The sequence below is a fragment of the Mustela putorius genome, unplaced genomic scaffold (assembly GCF_011764305.1).
Source record: "Mustela putorius furo isolate JIRA1106 unplaced genomic scaffold, ASM1176430v1.1 tig00000166_pilon_pilon_pilon, whole genome shotgun sequence".
NCBI lineage: Eukaryota > Metazoa > Chordata > Mammalia > Carnivora > Mustelidae > Mustela > Mustela putorius.
In genome coordinates this window covers 6,778,314-6,794,901 of record NW_025421301.1, presented here as the reverse complement: position 1 = coordinate 6,794,901, position 16,588 = coordinate 6,778,314, and the positions used below count along the sequence as shown (strand labels likewise).

Sequence of the window (16,588 nt, the reverse complement as noted above, 5' to 3'; positions counted from 1 at the left end):
TTGTCTCCCTTTTCTCCACTAGCAACCAAATCAACCCTGATGGCGGGTCACAGCAAGTTTCCTGGCTATGGTTCACAAAGATTAACTTCTGATTGTGTATGAGTTGAAGAGATACTACGTTTGAAAATGAAAAAATATGTTTTTCCCTTACCTATGATATCAATTTAATGCTTGTTTGTTTGTCCAAAATACCATTTCTTGCTAGGTGAAGTGAGTCCTTACTGGGTGGCTCAGTCGTTGGGTTTCTGCCTTCCACTTAGGTCAGGATCCCGGAGTCCTGGGATCAAGGCCCACGTCAGGCCACCTGCTCAGCGGGGAACTGCTTCTCCCTCTCCCACTCCCCCTGCTTGTGTCCCCCACCCCCCGTCAGATAAATAAGTAAATAAGAAATAAGAAACATCACATCATCAAAACTGTCCCACTAAAGTGCTCTGAGGCTTCCCTGCCCTGTAGATAAAAATCTTAAAAGACCATTTTGACCTGGAAATCAGGAATATACAAGCCAAACCTGCATGTAGACAAATGGTAGGGTGATAATGTAACTTAGTCTCCATCTTTCCTTTCTCCTCCCTTTCCTTACTCACACTCCTATTTTTTTTAAGTGGCTGTTCCATTGCCAGTAAAATCAAGGATGATGGAGAAATCTCTTTGGGGGTATTCCCAGTTACTGACCTCACTGAAAAGGAGTGGGTGGGAATACCACAAAATGCTGAAAGGAGCCCATAATCCTAAAGGAATTCTGTTCTCCCCAAAGCAAAAGTTTGCATGACTCACCAGGGTAAAGACGAAACCGCCATCTTTCTTTCCATAGCTGATGGAGTCACAAAGAAAACTGATTGGAACTACACTCCAGGATAGGATAGAGAGTTTGATGTTTTATGTGCCAAGATAAGATCTTGAAAATTGATGAATTCGTATGCTTTCTTCCTATCCTGAGATCTCTGTTTTTGATTCCTGTAGTTCTCAGCCTGGCTATACCAAACAATCATCTGGGAAGCTTTTCAAAAATGCTGACCTCTCTACACATTCACACACAAAAACACCCCAAACCTTCTTTCAGGGTTTGTTCTTAATCCTTGATTTTCTATGGTTTGAAAATGAGATGCCTATGTGTAGTTTTTTGGCATTTATCCTTGCTTGGTGTTCTCTTAGATCTGTGGTTTGGTGTCTGACAATAACTTAGGGAATTTTTACTCATTATTGTTTGAAATATTTCTTTTGCTCTTTTGTCTCTTCTGATGGTATTGCCGTTACATGTATGTTATACCTTTTGTAGTTCTATCATCCTTGGATATCCTGTTCTAGTTTTTTTTTTTTTTCAGTTTTTATTCTCTTTGCTTTTTGGTTTTTATGGACTTTATTAATCTATTGTCCAGTCTACTAAGCCCATCAAAACCATTCTTCATTTCTATTACAGTATTTTGCTTTATTTTGTTTTTATCTCTAGCAAATTAGGGGGTTCTTGCTTAAAATTTGCATCTCTCTACTTACATTGCCTGTCTGTTCTGGCATGCAGTCTGTCCATTAGAGACCTTAGCATATTATTAGCATATTAAATAAAATTAGCATATTAATCATAGCTGTTTTAAATTCCTGGTCTGACATATTTCTATGACGTTGGACATTTTTCTCATGTTCCCTTCCAGCCAATCACCACATTCCATAAGCAACAAGTTGTGACTTAAATCATATGGCACATACTCTTGTATATGATTGCTTATGCTCAAAATAATGTTTTTGAGATCCATTCATGTTAGTGCATATAGAAGTCATTCATTCCCTTTACTTTTTAATATACAATTTGCTGACAGTCACTGCATTCGTTGTTATGCAACCACCACCTCAATGTAGTTCCAAAATAAGTTTTATTACCTCAAAAGAAAGCTCCATATCCATTAAACATTATACCCTATTCTCTTCTTCTTCCATCCCCTGGCAATCACCAGTCTGCTTCTGTCTGTATGGATTTACTTATTCTGAACATTTCATATAAATGGAATAATATAGTATATGACTTTTCATGTCTGCCTTATTTCTCCTAGCATAATGTTTTCCAGATGCATCAGCATTGTTGCATATATCAGTACTTCCTTCTTCTATGGTTGACTAAATTCCCTTGTATGCAAACACCACATTTTGTTTATTCATTCAGTGGTTGATGGACATTGTTTCTACCTTTTGGCTATTGTGAAGAGTGCTGCTATGAACATTCATGTACAAGTATTTAAGTATCTATATTCAGTTCTGTTGGGAAATATCTAGATGTGGAATTGTTAAGGTAATTCTATGTTTAACTTTTTGAGGAATTTCCAAACTGCTTTCCACAGAGGCTGCACCATTCTACATTCATACCAACAACATACAAGTGTTCTAGTTCTCCACATCTTCACAAACAGTACTCATTCCCACTTATTCCTGTTAATGTTCCATTGCATAAATATACCACAATTTGTTTATTCCTTTTCTAATTGATCAACATTTAGGATATATGGGTATTATGAATAAAAATACTCTGGACATCCTTGTATAAGTCTTTTTGTGAGCAAATATTTTCATCTCTTTTTGGTAAATACGTAGCAGTGGATTTGCTGACTCATAGGATAGGCATATGTATGTATAACTTCATAAAAAATTTCCCAACAGTTTTCTGAAATTGTTATTCCATTTTACAGCTCTGTCAGGAGTCTATGATAGTTCTCAATTCTTTATATTATGGCCAACATTTAATGTTGTCAATCTTTTTAATTTTGGTCATTCTAGTTGGTGTAGAATGTTATCTGTGGTATCTCATTGTGGCTTTAAAATTCATTTCCCCAAACACAAACAATGTTGAGCACCTATTCTTCTGCATATTGGTCATTTGTATATCTTACTTTGTAAAGTGTATAAGTTTAAGTTTCATCCATTTTTCATGAGTTGTTTGACTTTTTTTATTGATTTGTAAGAGTTCTTTATATTTAATTATTCTTGAATATGCATTTCATAAATGTGTTTTTCGGATCTGTGGACTGCCTTTTCATTTTCTTAATGGTGTCTTTTGACGTTCAGAAGTTTTCTATTTTGATCTTCAAATGTTCTTTTTTCTTTATAATTTGTGCCTTCTCTGTCCTAAGAAATTTATACCTACCACAGTTTTGTGAAAATATTCTCATGTTTTTATAAACTTTTTTAAAATTTAACTTTTTATTTAAATCTATGATACTTATCAAATTGATTTTTGATTATTTTATGGAGTGGTGTCAATAGAGTTTTTCCATAAAATTAGACATTTATTCTAGCACCATCTGTTGAAATGGTCCACTAAGTTACTGATTTCTCTAATTCCTTCTTGCTCTCTTGGGATTACAGGAGCAATTGTACCATATGCTAGGAATGGGCAATAAACCCACAGTATCTTCAAGATATTCCTGTATCTCCTTCTAGATGGCAGGGTGTGTGTGTGTGTGTGTGTGTTTTCAAATGTCCTTGACAATGTTGGTGCCTATAAGCTCCTAGCTTCTCTGTCCTATCCAGCCTTTTCCTGACCCCTCTGAGGCCAAGACTAGTAATATAACAGTAGGCACAGTTCCCACCAACTGGTGGGATCTGGAACTCATCTCATTACTGTGGTTATGTGATAGCCAAGATGAGCCTTGGGCTCCTGTGAGTATATGGAGTTACAGCCTTCCCAAGTCCCACTGGGTTTACACAATCCACAGGACTGGGCAGTTGGACTGCCTGAGTTTTCTGATAGGTTTTTGTTCTCCATCCAACCTTGGGAATGCTGTTCCACTGAAACTCCTCAGTGAGGTCCCAATAGTCAGCTAGCTCTTGCCAGTGTTTCCCTTCCTACGGGACTCTAAATTGGATCCTCAGCCCTTGGCTGCTGTGCCCATCTGCCCAAAAGCATTCCCCGGAAATTTCAAGCACAGCAATCCACCATCAAGATCAAACTCCCCCGGGGTGCGAAAATCACTAGGCATCGTCGACACTGGATTTGGGTCACTTTCATCAGCAATCAAGCCTAGAATGGTTTCCCCCACCTTTGAAGTACCCTGGTCCCAGGAGCTCCTCTTCCCACCATTCCACCTCAGTCAACTCAACATCTGGTTTACTGCATATTTACATGTTCAGCTGTTTTGAGCCACTTGTTTTCTTCTTTTGCTTAAAACTAATTACCCTTTACTGAGCACTGAGTTTTTTAAACTGCAGTAGGGGGTGACAAGATTTTAATTAATTTACTTACCAATGTTTCAAAACAATGAAAACTTACTTTTCTGCCCACCCTTTCCTATGGTTGGCTCAGTACCCCTTGCTGTGAATTAACTCTCATATTATAGCCCATTCGTCCTTGTCAGAAGGAAAAAGAAAAGAATGGAGAAATAACCAAAGGAAATTTATTTATATCATGTGTACTCCTTTCAGGGTGGAGAGGGTAAGATGAGCAGTATCCTTTAATCCACTGATGTCAAGATGTCTGCCTTTCTTTTTTTTTTTTTTATATATATAATTTCTTATTTTTTATAAACATATATTTTTATCCCCAGGGGTACAGGTCTGTGAATCACCAGGTTTACACACTTCACAGCAGTCACCAAAGCACATACCCTCCCCAATGTCCATAATCCCACCCCCTTCTCCCAAACCCCCTCCCCCCAGCAACCCTCAGTTTGTTTTGTGAAATTAAGAGTCACTTATGGTTTGTCTCCCTCCCAATCCCATTTTCTTTCATTTATTCTTCTCGTACCCACTTAAGCCCCTATGCAACATAGTGCCTTTCTTTTTTTTTATGTGTGTTTTCATTTGATCTAAACAAGTGTGCTGGGCTACATCTTGTTGCTTTCATATATCAGGCAACAACCCCTCTGTAGTAACAAGGTGGAGAAGCCTACAGTTCTACTTTGCCCAAAGTGACACATATAGGAGATTATTTTTATTTTTTTATTTTTTATTTTTTTTTAATTTTATTTATTTGACAGAGAGAAATCACAAGTAGGCAGAGAGGCAGGCGGGGGGGGGGGGCGGGAAACGAGAGAAATCACAAGTAGGCAGAGAGGCAGGAGGGGGGGGGCGGGAAACAGGCTCCCCGCAGAGCAGAGAGCTCAACTCGGGGCTAGATGCCCGGACCCTGGGATCATGACCTGAGCTGAAGGCAGAGGCTTTAACCCACTGAGCCACCCAGGCACCCCTAGGAGATTATTTTTAAAATGGAAAGGCATAGTTGCCTAATAAATAATCCTGGGCAAGTTCAAGTGGCAGGCTTGTCTTTCAAAGAAGGAAAATCATCAAAAATATGTTTTATGACATGCTGAGCCATTATTCCCTAATGTCACATTTTTTTTTCTCAAAGACAACAGTATTTTTGATATCATGTAGCTAATGAGCACACAGTATTGGAGGGCAATGAAGGAATTGTGCACGTTGTCTCAATTTCAGCTGCCACCTCCCAGTTGGAAGGAAGCCATGTATCAAGCTAAAAACAAAACACATTTCATAGGCTGAGAAGAAGACTGGGTACAAAGTAGGAGAAGAAATGGAGCCTTAATCACCTTGGGTTTTGCTATTATACGTAATAATTAAGGTAGAAGAGTAAAATTCAGAAGACAAAATAAAATTCATAAAGGCAATTCTCCTTTATATACAAGCCAGACCCTACATATAAAAAGAATGTTAAAAAAAAAAAAAGAGTGTGTAACTAACTAATCAGTTGAATTGAACATGATTATGTATTCCTGTTTTTCTAGCAGTTTACAGTGCTGTCAAATTCCTACCATAGGAGATGGAACAGAGGAGCAAACAAAGCAGTGGCTGTAAACCCAGCCCCTCCAGCACTGGGCAGGGAGGTGAGTAGGTGAGGTGAACCCATTGGGGATGCTGGTAACCATGAGGGCAGAGTCCTTTTCTACTATCTGATAGGCCAGCTGCTGCTCAGCCCCAGCCTAGCAAGGCCATATGGGAATGCCACCCCAGTGTTGACAGATACTCCAAGGCTTTTCAAGAGAAGTCGGAAATCTGGGTATTAATGAGAATTCTCTAGATTTCTAAATATTGGCAATTGGCTTAAAGAATTTTCAAGCCCCCAGTAAACCCAACAGTAAACATGTGCACACCAGATGCTACTTTCAGACTTCTGGTTTGTGTGCTGTGTTCTAGAGCATGGGAAAGAGGGGGGAGGAAGAGGCATATGTCAGGCTGGGTGAAGTCCTGCAGAGGTGAGATGAGCACAGCCCTTTAACAAAATCATATGTGTTTAATATTTTATTTATTTTTTAAAGATTTTATTTATTTATTTGTCAAAGAGAGAAAAAGCAAGCACAAGCAGGGAGAGTGGCAGAGGCAGAGGGAGAAGCAGACTCCCTGCTGAGCAAGGAGCTGATCCAGGTGGGACTCGATCCCAAGACCCTGGAATCATAACCTAAGCCTGGGAACTGACTGAGCCACCCAGGTGTCCTATTTAATATTTTAAATTTAATATATTATATATATATAAATGTTTAAGCCTTTTGTATCAATGAATATATATATATACATATATATATACCCATATATATTTATAGAAATGGTCTTTCATTCATTATTTATCTATGTATACAACATCATTCACATTGCCTTGCATATACAAGGGAGCTGTTAAATGTTTGTTCAAAATGTACTTATTGAATACCAATACATGCCAAGAACTGTTCTAGGATCCTGAGACAAATTAGTGAACATAGCAGACAAAGATTCTAATTCTCAGGAGGGGTCAGTTTCAAGGGGTGGGCAGTCAGGTAATCAATGAACATAATAAGTTGATTATATTTTGTGGTAGGAGGTAGGAAGTGCTACAAAAAATGAAAGTAAAGTAGGTGAAGGGGGCTAGGATTACTGGGAGTGGTACAGCTTGCTGAGATTATGCTGAGTGAAATAAGTCAAGCAGAGAGAGTCGATTATCATATGGTTTCGCTTATTTGTGGAGCATAAAAAATAAAACAGAGGACAGGGGGAGATGGAGAGAAGGGAGTTGGGGAAAATTGGAGGGGGAGGTGAACCATGAGAGACTATGGACTCTGAAAAACAATCTGAGGGTTTGGGAGGAGCGGGAGGTGGGAGGTTGGGTGAGCCTGGTGGTGGATATTATGGAGGGCACATATTGCATGGAGCATTGGGTGTGGTGCATAAACAATGAATTCTGGAACACTGAAAAGAAATTTAAAAAATGAATAAAAATTTTAAAAATATATATTAAATTGGTTAAATTTTTTTTATTCTAAAAAAGCTAAATGGGTTTTTCTATTTTTATTTTAATTCCACTATCTTTAACATATAGTGTTCTATTCATTTCAGATATGCAATGTGGTGATTCAGTAATTCTATATATTACTCAGTGCTCATCATGGTAAGTGTACCTTTTAATTCCCGTTACCTGTTTTAACCATCCCCCACCCACCTCCCCTCTGGAGTCATCAGTTTTTCTCTATAGTAAAGAGTCTGATTCTTGGTTTCTTTTCTTTCTCTCTCTTTCTCTCTCTCTCTCATTTTTCCCTTTTGCTTATTTGTTTCTTAAATTCCACATATGGGTGAAATCTTATGGTATTTGTCTTTTTCTGACTGACTGATTTCACATAACATAATATACTCTAGCTCCATCAAGGTTATTGCAAATGGCAAGATTTCATTCTTCTTGATTGGCTGAGTGCCATCTTCTTTTGTAGATGCACCATATTTTCATCATTCATTCATCAATCAGTGGACACTTGGGCTGCTTCTATATCTTGGCTATTGTAAATAATGTTGCAATAAACATAGATGGGCATGTATTCCTTTGAATTCATGTTTTTGTTTTTTTTTGTTTTTTTTTTTGATAAACATATATTTTTATCCCCAGGGGTACAGGTCTGTGTTTGTGTTTTGGGGGTAAATACACAGAAGTGCTATTACTGTATTGTAGAGTAGTTCTGTTTTTAACTTTTTGAGGAACACTCTATACTGTTTTCCACAGTGGCTGCTCCAGTTCCCAGTCCTACCAACAGTGCATGAGGGTTCTTATTTCTCCACATCCTTGTCAACACCTGTTGTTTCTTGTGTGTGTGTGTTTTTTTTTTAATTTTAGCCTTTCTGACAGGTATGAGGTGATAGCTCATTGTAGTTTTGATTTGCATTTCCCTGGTGTTGAGTGATGTTGAGTATCTTTTCATGTGTCTACTACCCATCTATATGTCTTCTCTGGAGAAATGTCTGTTCATGTCTTCTGCCCATTTTTAAAAAGATTTTATTTTATTATTTACTTTATTTTAGAGAGAGAGCACAAACAGGAGCAGAGGAGCAGAGGTGGAGAGAGAGGGAGGGGGTTAGAATCTCAAGCAGACTTCACACACAGCGTGGAGCATAAAGTGGGGCTCAGTCTCATGACTCTGAGATTATGACATGAGCCAAAATCAAGAGTCAGATGCTTAACTGACTGAGTCACCCAGACAGCTCTCTTCTGCCCATTTTTAAATTGGTCTATGTTTTTGGGGGGGGTTATTGAGTTGTATCAGTTCTTTATATATTTTGGATACTAACTTTTCATTGGATGTGTCATTTACAAATATCTTCTCCAATTCAGTAAATTGCCCTTTAATTTTGTTGTTTCCTTCATTATGCAGAAGCTTTTTATTTTGTTGTAGTCCTAATAGTTTATTTTTGCTTTTATTTCCCTGGCCTTAGGAGTCATATCTAGAAAAATGTTGTTAATGACCTATGTCAGAGAAATTACTGCCTATGCTCTCTTCTAGGATTTTTATAGTTTCAGATCTCACATTTAGGCCTTTAAATAGATTGTTTTTATGTTAACCTAATGGTAAAGTAGGATAGGAGACATCCATTATATCCACTGATAATTCCAAAGTTTTATGTCAGTGATTATGCCTAGTTTTTCTTCCACCTTTTTTTTTTTTTAACCAAGGACTATGTAAAATTACAAAGTGAATTTCTAATTTCACATTTTTTTAATTCTTTTTCTATTCATATACTGCTTAGTCACTTGTTTATTTGTTCAGCTGTTATTTAATGAACACCCACTATATGCAAAGCCCCAAGTCAGGGATAGGACAGAGAAAGGAGGATATGACAGAGACAGAAATTAAAAAAAAAAAAAAAAAACTTTGGTAAAACAACCTCAGGGACAAAAACAGTACAGGAATAATGGCCTTATTTCTGCCCAGTTCCCCAAGAATGATATGCCTTTAAGGATCAAATCGGTTTTCATCACTGAAAATAGTGAATAGTTCCGTCTCTGAGGGAACGAGAGCCATGTCTATCCATCTGTAGAGATGTGGGTGGCCTCTTATATATTTCACACCATTTCCGCTGCTTCCCCTCTCTAATCAGACACATGACCATGGTAAAAATTAAATCAGTGTGGGCTCCCCGTGTAACCTCAGGAGCCAATGCTCCTACCTCTCTGTGATTCTTTCTTGTAAATACTCATGCATTTTTAACTTATCTATAGGATGATAGAGTGTACATAACAGGCAAGACATGGTGATGGTGAGACTACTGGTTTGGGAGGTGGCATTTATGTGCATACCACCGGTATGCACAAGTTACCACTGGTAACTTGTAAGATTTAATCTCTCCGACTGCAAAATGAAGTAGACCTGTATATCCTTTACATTTCACAGAATTCTTGGGAGAACCAAATGAGTCACTGGAAGAGCCCCCTGTAAACTGTAGTTAATAATAATAAAACAGAGTTCATGCTTATTGAGCGCTGATCACATGTCAAGCATAGTCTTACTTTACATATATTAACTCAGTTAATGCTCACAACAGTCACTGAAATAGGTGACATTATCTTCATTTTCCAGATAAGGAAACCCAGACACAGGGAAGTCCAGTGACTTGCATAAGGTTAAACAGCAGTCAAATGGAAGAGCCAGCTATCTATCCAGGCTATCTGACTCCAGAAACAAGGTCTTTAACCCCACTTGTAAACATTGCTATACGACTCATAGAAACATGATCCATTCACTGTGTTCACCATCTTCAATATGCAAAGTGCCATGTTAAGTAAGATGATGAATAGAGGATTTAAAAAAAATGTTCCTGCCTTCAAAAACCGAACAAATTAGTAGGAGAGCCAAAGCAATCTATTTCATGCTGAAGTCCTTAAAAGCACATGTGTGTGTTCTCATAGACATCACATACCCATCCCTGTCTTGTGTCTTGACTCAAACTCCTTACCATCAGTAAAACTCACATGTGAGTGCTTAGATCAAAGGAGAGATCTTCCCACATATGAAAAAATGGAGCCAAGCTCAGTGGTGGTGATGGGGTTCTTGGAAACAGAGTAGGTATTGTGGATGTTATATGGCTAGGACCTAAATTCTTTACCACCAACAGCTACTCCAGGGATGTCCTTTCAGTTGGAGACAGATGTGGACAGCCCATTTTCTCAGTGTCATGTTTTAAGAATGGATCAATATCACAACCTCCCAAGTGATATCAAGAAATAGCACATGCTTAAAGGAGACAGTTTCCTATGGAGAGGACTGGGGGAGGCTGTAGGAGACCCTTACAAATATGTGTTACATCATAACTCAGCAGTGCTTACCTCCACTTTTCAAATATTCTCTGCTCCAACATGTTCTGGGGCCTTTTGCTCATCTTTGTGAAGTGGAAGCAAGTGCTGAAGACCTCTAGGTCTTCAAGGATTCATTTAGAATTAATTCCCTCACAAAATAATCAAGAGCTCATTTTTTAAAGCACCATTACATTTTCATTACTTTGTTCTATTTTATTTCTCAACATCACAGTGAAATTTCTATTCTGCTTGGTCTCCTTCAGTGACCCACTGCTTAATTCTTTGCACAACCCAAATTTCATAAAAATGCAGATCCTAGTGTTTCTTTATTATTACCTACATATCACAATAAGGAAATTAAAAATGATCTGCTTTAATTTCATAGACTTCTGATGACACATCACATTGAGAAGTGATTAGAAAGGTAGCTGGTAATAGGAATTGCACAGCTCAAGTTTGGATCTTTAAAAGGCACATTTAAAGTGGGGAAACCCTCAGGATCTGGCCTCATTTAAGACTCTTCCAGAAAGATGAAGTATGAAAACAGATAAAGAAATATTAGTGCCTTCAGTATCCACTCTGATTCTTAATTTCTTCTTGTGAAGGGAGTCATTTAACTTCTGCCTCTTGCCCTGAAGGCTTAGGAAAATAAATAAAGAAATAAATAAATAACCTCTTTTACAGAAACCAATTCAGATTAACCCTCCAAGATAAACATAAACTGAACCTCCCAAATCTTTGGGGGCATTAATTATAGATTGAAAACAGACAGCAAATGAAACAAAACAACTAAAATAATCCAGAGAAAGAGGGGATGGTCCCAAGAGGCAGAAACCAAGTTCTAGAGAGGATGCATTTATCCCCAGAAGCATTTGCTTCCCCCTGATCTATTCCCATGAAAATGAGAGAAAGCAACCAAGTAGTTGATGATTTCTGTGCCATTCATACCAGGGTAGTTAAAATATTTCATTTAAAAAATCTTTTTTTAATGACGTTTTTGTTATGTTATGTTAGTCACCATACCGTACATCATTAGTTTTTGATGTAGTGTTCCATGATTCATTGTTTGCATATAACACCCAGTGTTCCATGCCATCTGTGCCCTCCTTAATACCCATCACCGGGCTCACTCATCTCCCCAGCCTCCTCCCCTCTGATTCCTAGAGTCCATAGTCTCTCATGGTTCCTCTCCCCCTGTGATTTCCCCCACTTCATTTTCCCCTTCCTTCTCCTAATGTCCTCCATGCTATTCCTTATGTTCCACAAATAAGTGAATCTGTATGATAATTGTCTCTGTTTGACTTATTTCACTTAGCATAATCTCCTCCAGTTCCAACCATGTTGATGCAAATGTTGGGTATTCATCCTTTCTGATGGCTGAGTAATATTCTGTTGTATATATGGACCACATCTTTATCCATTCATCTGTTGAAGGACATCTCTGTTCCTTCCACAATTTGGCTGCTACAACATTGCTGCTATGAACATTGGGATGCATATGGCCCTTCTTTTCACTACATCTGTATCTTTGGGATAAATACCCAGCAGTGCAATTGCTGGGTCATAGGGTAGCTCTATTTTTAATGTCTTGAGGAATCTCCACACTGTTTTCCAAAGTGGCTGCACCAACTTGCATTCCCACCAACAGTGTAAGAGGGTTCCCTTTTCTCCATAACCGCTTCAACATTTGTTGTTCCTTGTTGTTCAATTTTTGCCATTGTAACTGGTGTAAGGTGATATCTCAGTGTGGTTTTGATTTGAATTTTCCTGATGTCTAATGATGTTGAACATTCTTTCATGTGTCTGTTAGACATTTGTATCTCTTCTTTGAAGAAGTGTCTGTTCATGCCTTCTAACCAGTTTTTGACTTGATTATTTGGTTTTTGGGTGTTGAGTATAAGAAGTCCTTTATAGATCTTGGATACCATTCCTTTATTGTAGCGCCATTTGCAAATATCTTCTCCCATTCCGTGGGTTGTCTCTTTGTTTTGTTGACTATTTCCTTTGCTGTGCAGAAGCTTTTTATCTTGATGATGTCCCAAAAGCTCATTTTCACTTTTGTTTCCCTTGCCTTTGGAGAAGTGTTTTGAAGAAGTTGCTGTGGCTGCTGTCAAAAAGGTTACTGCCTATCTTCTCCTCTAGGATTTTGATGGATTCCTATCCCATGTTGAGGTCTTTCATCTATTTAGAGTTTATCTTTGTGTATGGTATAAGCAAATGGTCGGGTTTCATTCTTTTGCATATAGCTGTCCAATTTTCCCAGCACAATTTATTGAAATGACTGTCTTTTTTCCATTGGATAGTTTTTCCTGCTTTGTCAAAAATTAGTTGACCATAGATTGGAGCATCTACATCTGGGCTCTCTATTCTGTCCCATTGATCTATGTGTCTGTTTTTGTGCCAATACTATGCTGTCTTGGTGAATCACAGCTTTGTGATATAGCTTGAAATCAGGCAATGTGATGCCCCCAGGTTTGTTTTTCTTTTTCAGCATTTCCTTGGTGATTCAGGGTCTTTTCTGGTTCCATACATATTGTAGGATTGTTTATTCCGGCACTTTTGAAAAATGCCATTTTCATCGACATGGTTGGAGCTGGAAGGGATTAATGGATGGAGAGATGAAGAGCTTCCAAGACCAGAAGAAGCTCAAAGAATATGTCTTCTTCCATTCTTCCTGTATAGGACCCTCAGACATTTTATGACCAATTCTTATCCTCAAAAAATCCCTAAACTCCAAAGCATGTTTTAGCTTCCAAGAGCTCTCACAAAAATCACAAAAAAACTTTTATCTCTCATCTAAACCCAAATCCTTACTCAAAGAAATCCTTACTCCTGAGTATTTTTTGATTTGTGGCTAATATTTCCAAATCAACTGTAGGTGTTACAGTACATGCTTGTTGCAGACTGCTTTGATTGACTAACACCAGAAGCAAAAAAAGAATTGACCAAATCTGTTAAGTCTATTCTTATGTCAAAACAATAGCTTTATTGGGCCAGGGAAGAATGATGAAGAGTGTTGTTTCAGTCTGGTGTTCAACAACATTCTACATGCAAAGAAGGAACCCTTATACACCAAAAGGCAATTGCTTGAACTTCAGTATTTACTAGCAATGTCCACAGATGAAAACAGAGGAATGTGTTATATTGACTTTTTTCCAATATATATGTACAACTGCAAACTTTTAGTCACAAACCAGTCTACTTTTTCTCTTTGTCTCTTAATTCCTACCTTGAAATTTTTCACACAATCCCATTTACAAGTTGTGTCCTCTACAATCTTTTAAAAGCTACATTTTTTATTTCTTTTGGTGGCATGTAGGAAAGGATAAAGCCTGTCATTGCAGGTAAGCTAATATTTCAGAAATTAGATATGTAAGAAAGGGAAAAACAAGCATGTTATTTCACCCCCCAAAATTGACATGGTTTAAAATGACTAATTATTAAGCTAAAAGATTCTTCTCTATATGTTCATTAGTCAGTAATTTGCTGAATTGCATTTGATTAACCAAACTGAATTTATTTTTTCCTTTGTATACCTTTATTGTTGGTACTGATTTCCAACTATTAAGCAACAAATATCTTCATTATTGCAAATTAGCCAAAAAGTTATTAATCAGAACAAAAAAATAAGTATAAAAATTCATAAGTTGGAATGTATTAAAATATGGGAGAGGTTGCTAAAAAGCACAAACTTTTAGCTATAAGATAGTAAGGTCTGAGTATCTAATGTATGACATAGTGATTATAGTTGATAGACTTGATAGACTATAGTTGATTGACTATATCATATAGCTGAAATTTGCTAAGAGTAGAACTCCAATGTTCTTACCAAAAAAGGGGGTAGGTGGGGAATATGTGAAATGATAGATGTGTTAAATAACTTCATGGGGGAATCCTTTTACACAATGCTTTTTTTAAAAAAATGTGTCCATCAAAAGGAATGATAAGAGAAAGAACAGGAAAGCTTCAAGTAGAAGACACTAGCAATACATGAAGAATTTCTACAAATCATTACCAAAAAAAAAAAAAAACAACCCAACCTAATAGAAAATTGAGTAAAAATTTGAACAGATATTCAAAAACGGAATATCCAAATGGTCAATTAATAAGTGTAAAAGCACTCAATCTCATTAATCTCCAGGGAAATATAAACAAACCTACTATGAGATATAAGTAGATATAAACAAGAATGAATAAAATAATCTAGAAGGGAAATAACAACTTTTGGTGAAAGAAATGAGTGCAGGAATTAAAATGTACTCTTGGTGGGAAAGGTAGCTGGTTGGGAAACTGGCAGTATCTGTGAAACTTGAACATGAACTACCTTACAGTCACCAAAAATATGTCCATATGTTCACCAACAACAGTGCTAGAGAATATTCCTAGGAACCATATTGATAATAGCCCCAAACTGGAAACTACCTAAGTGCCCATTGAAAGTATAATGAATAAAGAAACTATGGTATATTCACACAACAAAATATGACACAATCCTGAGAATAACCACACTGTGACTCCGTATAACAGTGTGGCTGATACTCATGATCATATCACAGAAGCAGCCAGACACGAAAGAGTATATATAACATTTTCTAGTTACATAAAGTATAAAAATTGGCTGTTAGAAGTGGTTACTCTTGGGAAAAAGGACTCAAGCACAACAGAGGCCTTCTGAGTGCTGGTAATATTTTGATTTTTTTGTCTGGGTGCCACTTATAAGAGGCAGTTGTTTTGTAAGTGAAACCAGTAAGTTACGTACTTATAACTAGAGCACTCTTCCGTTCTCTAGTACACTTCAAAAAGGTAATAAACAAAAAGCAAATTGGACATAACTAACTTGCCTTTTCACGAAAATGCTCTCAGTCTGCAAACAATGCTGTACATTTTAATAGATGAAGATTGCCTGCCTTTTTTAAAATTGACCTTTGTAATCAAGAAAATATATTCCTTGAAATGTTTTCTTCTATCACAAAGAGCAACAAGTACCAAAAATTTACAAACAATACCCATTTTTCTTAAAAAGATGCAATAATTGCTTTCACTAAGCTAAATAAATAAAATAAACTAAGAAGTTTTTGTGCTGATTATGATACTGTTTTGGTGTACCTGATGCTTTATGGTTAGTAAAATACTTTCTACTTTCACACACAATATCTGTCCTCTGAGCCACATGTTAAATAGAGCCAATATTATTATTATCCGTTTTATGGATAAGGGAAATGAACCTCAGAGAAGTATTATGTGTCCATGATCATAAAAAATAATAACTTATCATATGGGTTCAAATTTGATGGAGAATTAATGCAATACACTACAGTTCAGCAAATAGTCTTATTTTAATTTTTCCTGTACTCCTCATAATCTGCCTGAAGTAAAGCAATCCCCCTGATAATTCTAGATTCATCATTCCTCCACTAAAGGTGACGTGTTCTTTAATGCAGAATTGCATAAAAGATTAATAGAAATTTCTTTTTTCTTTTTAAAATATTTTTATAGCTGGTGACAATTTTTGTTTTTAGTGTGAAAAACCTACCTAAAACTCCTCAGTGTGTTTAAAATGAGTTCACTTATGTTCCTTATCTTTGCTTCCAGGTAATTAAAATGCTACAATACCTGGATCACCTTTGACTTGGTCCTTGTTGCCTTTGGCTTGAAAGTTAGAAAGGTAATAAAGGGTTAGATGACAGAGGTAAGTCCTCAGTTATATTTTGTGACTTTTCTATGTATTATAAAACTAAAAAATGCAAGAACCTGAACTTTAAGTCTACTTAGCACCTAGTCTGATTATTAACTTTACAACAAAATATCTTGCATACACATAGACTAAGAAAAATAAGAAGAATTCAAAACACACTACCTCCTAGATGGACTGACAGTTAGAAAATAGAATGTGTGAGGACAAACGAAATAAATAAGGGTTGTGTGTCATAAAGCAGAGAAACCTCAATGCCAACCTACTAGTTTTCAAGATTGAACTGCCTTATCAGCCCCATAAGACAGAAGAGAAGAAAAGGAGGTGAAGTAAATATGTAAAATGGTGTGGCTTTACTCACGGACTCTAGA

General features: G+C 37.0%; 1 long non-coding RNA gene across 1 annotated transcript in view; it reads left to right on the top strand.

Annotated features, from left to right (window-relative positions):
* The window catches only part of LOC123390938, a 90,876-nt gene that overhangs the window by 57,723 nt on the left and 16,565 nt on the right, over positions 1-16,588 (top strand). The window contains exons 2-4 of the long non-coding RNA XR_006605535.1: positions 5,724-5,822; positions 7,306-7,357; positions 16,118-16,214. This is a non-coding gene — a long non-coding RNA (uncharacterized LOC123390938). The remainder of the gene's footprint in view (positions 1-5,723; positions 5,823-7,305; positions 7,358-16,117; positions 16,215-16,588) is intronic.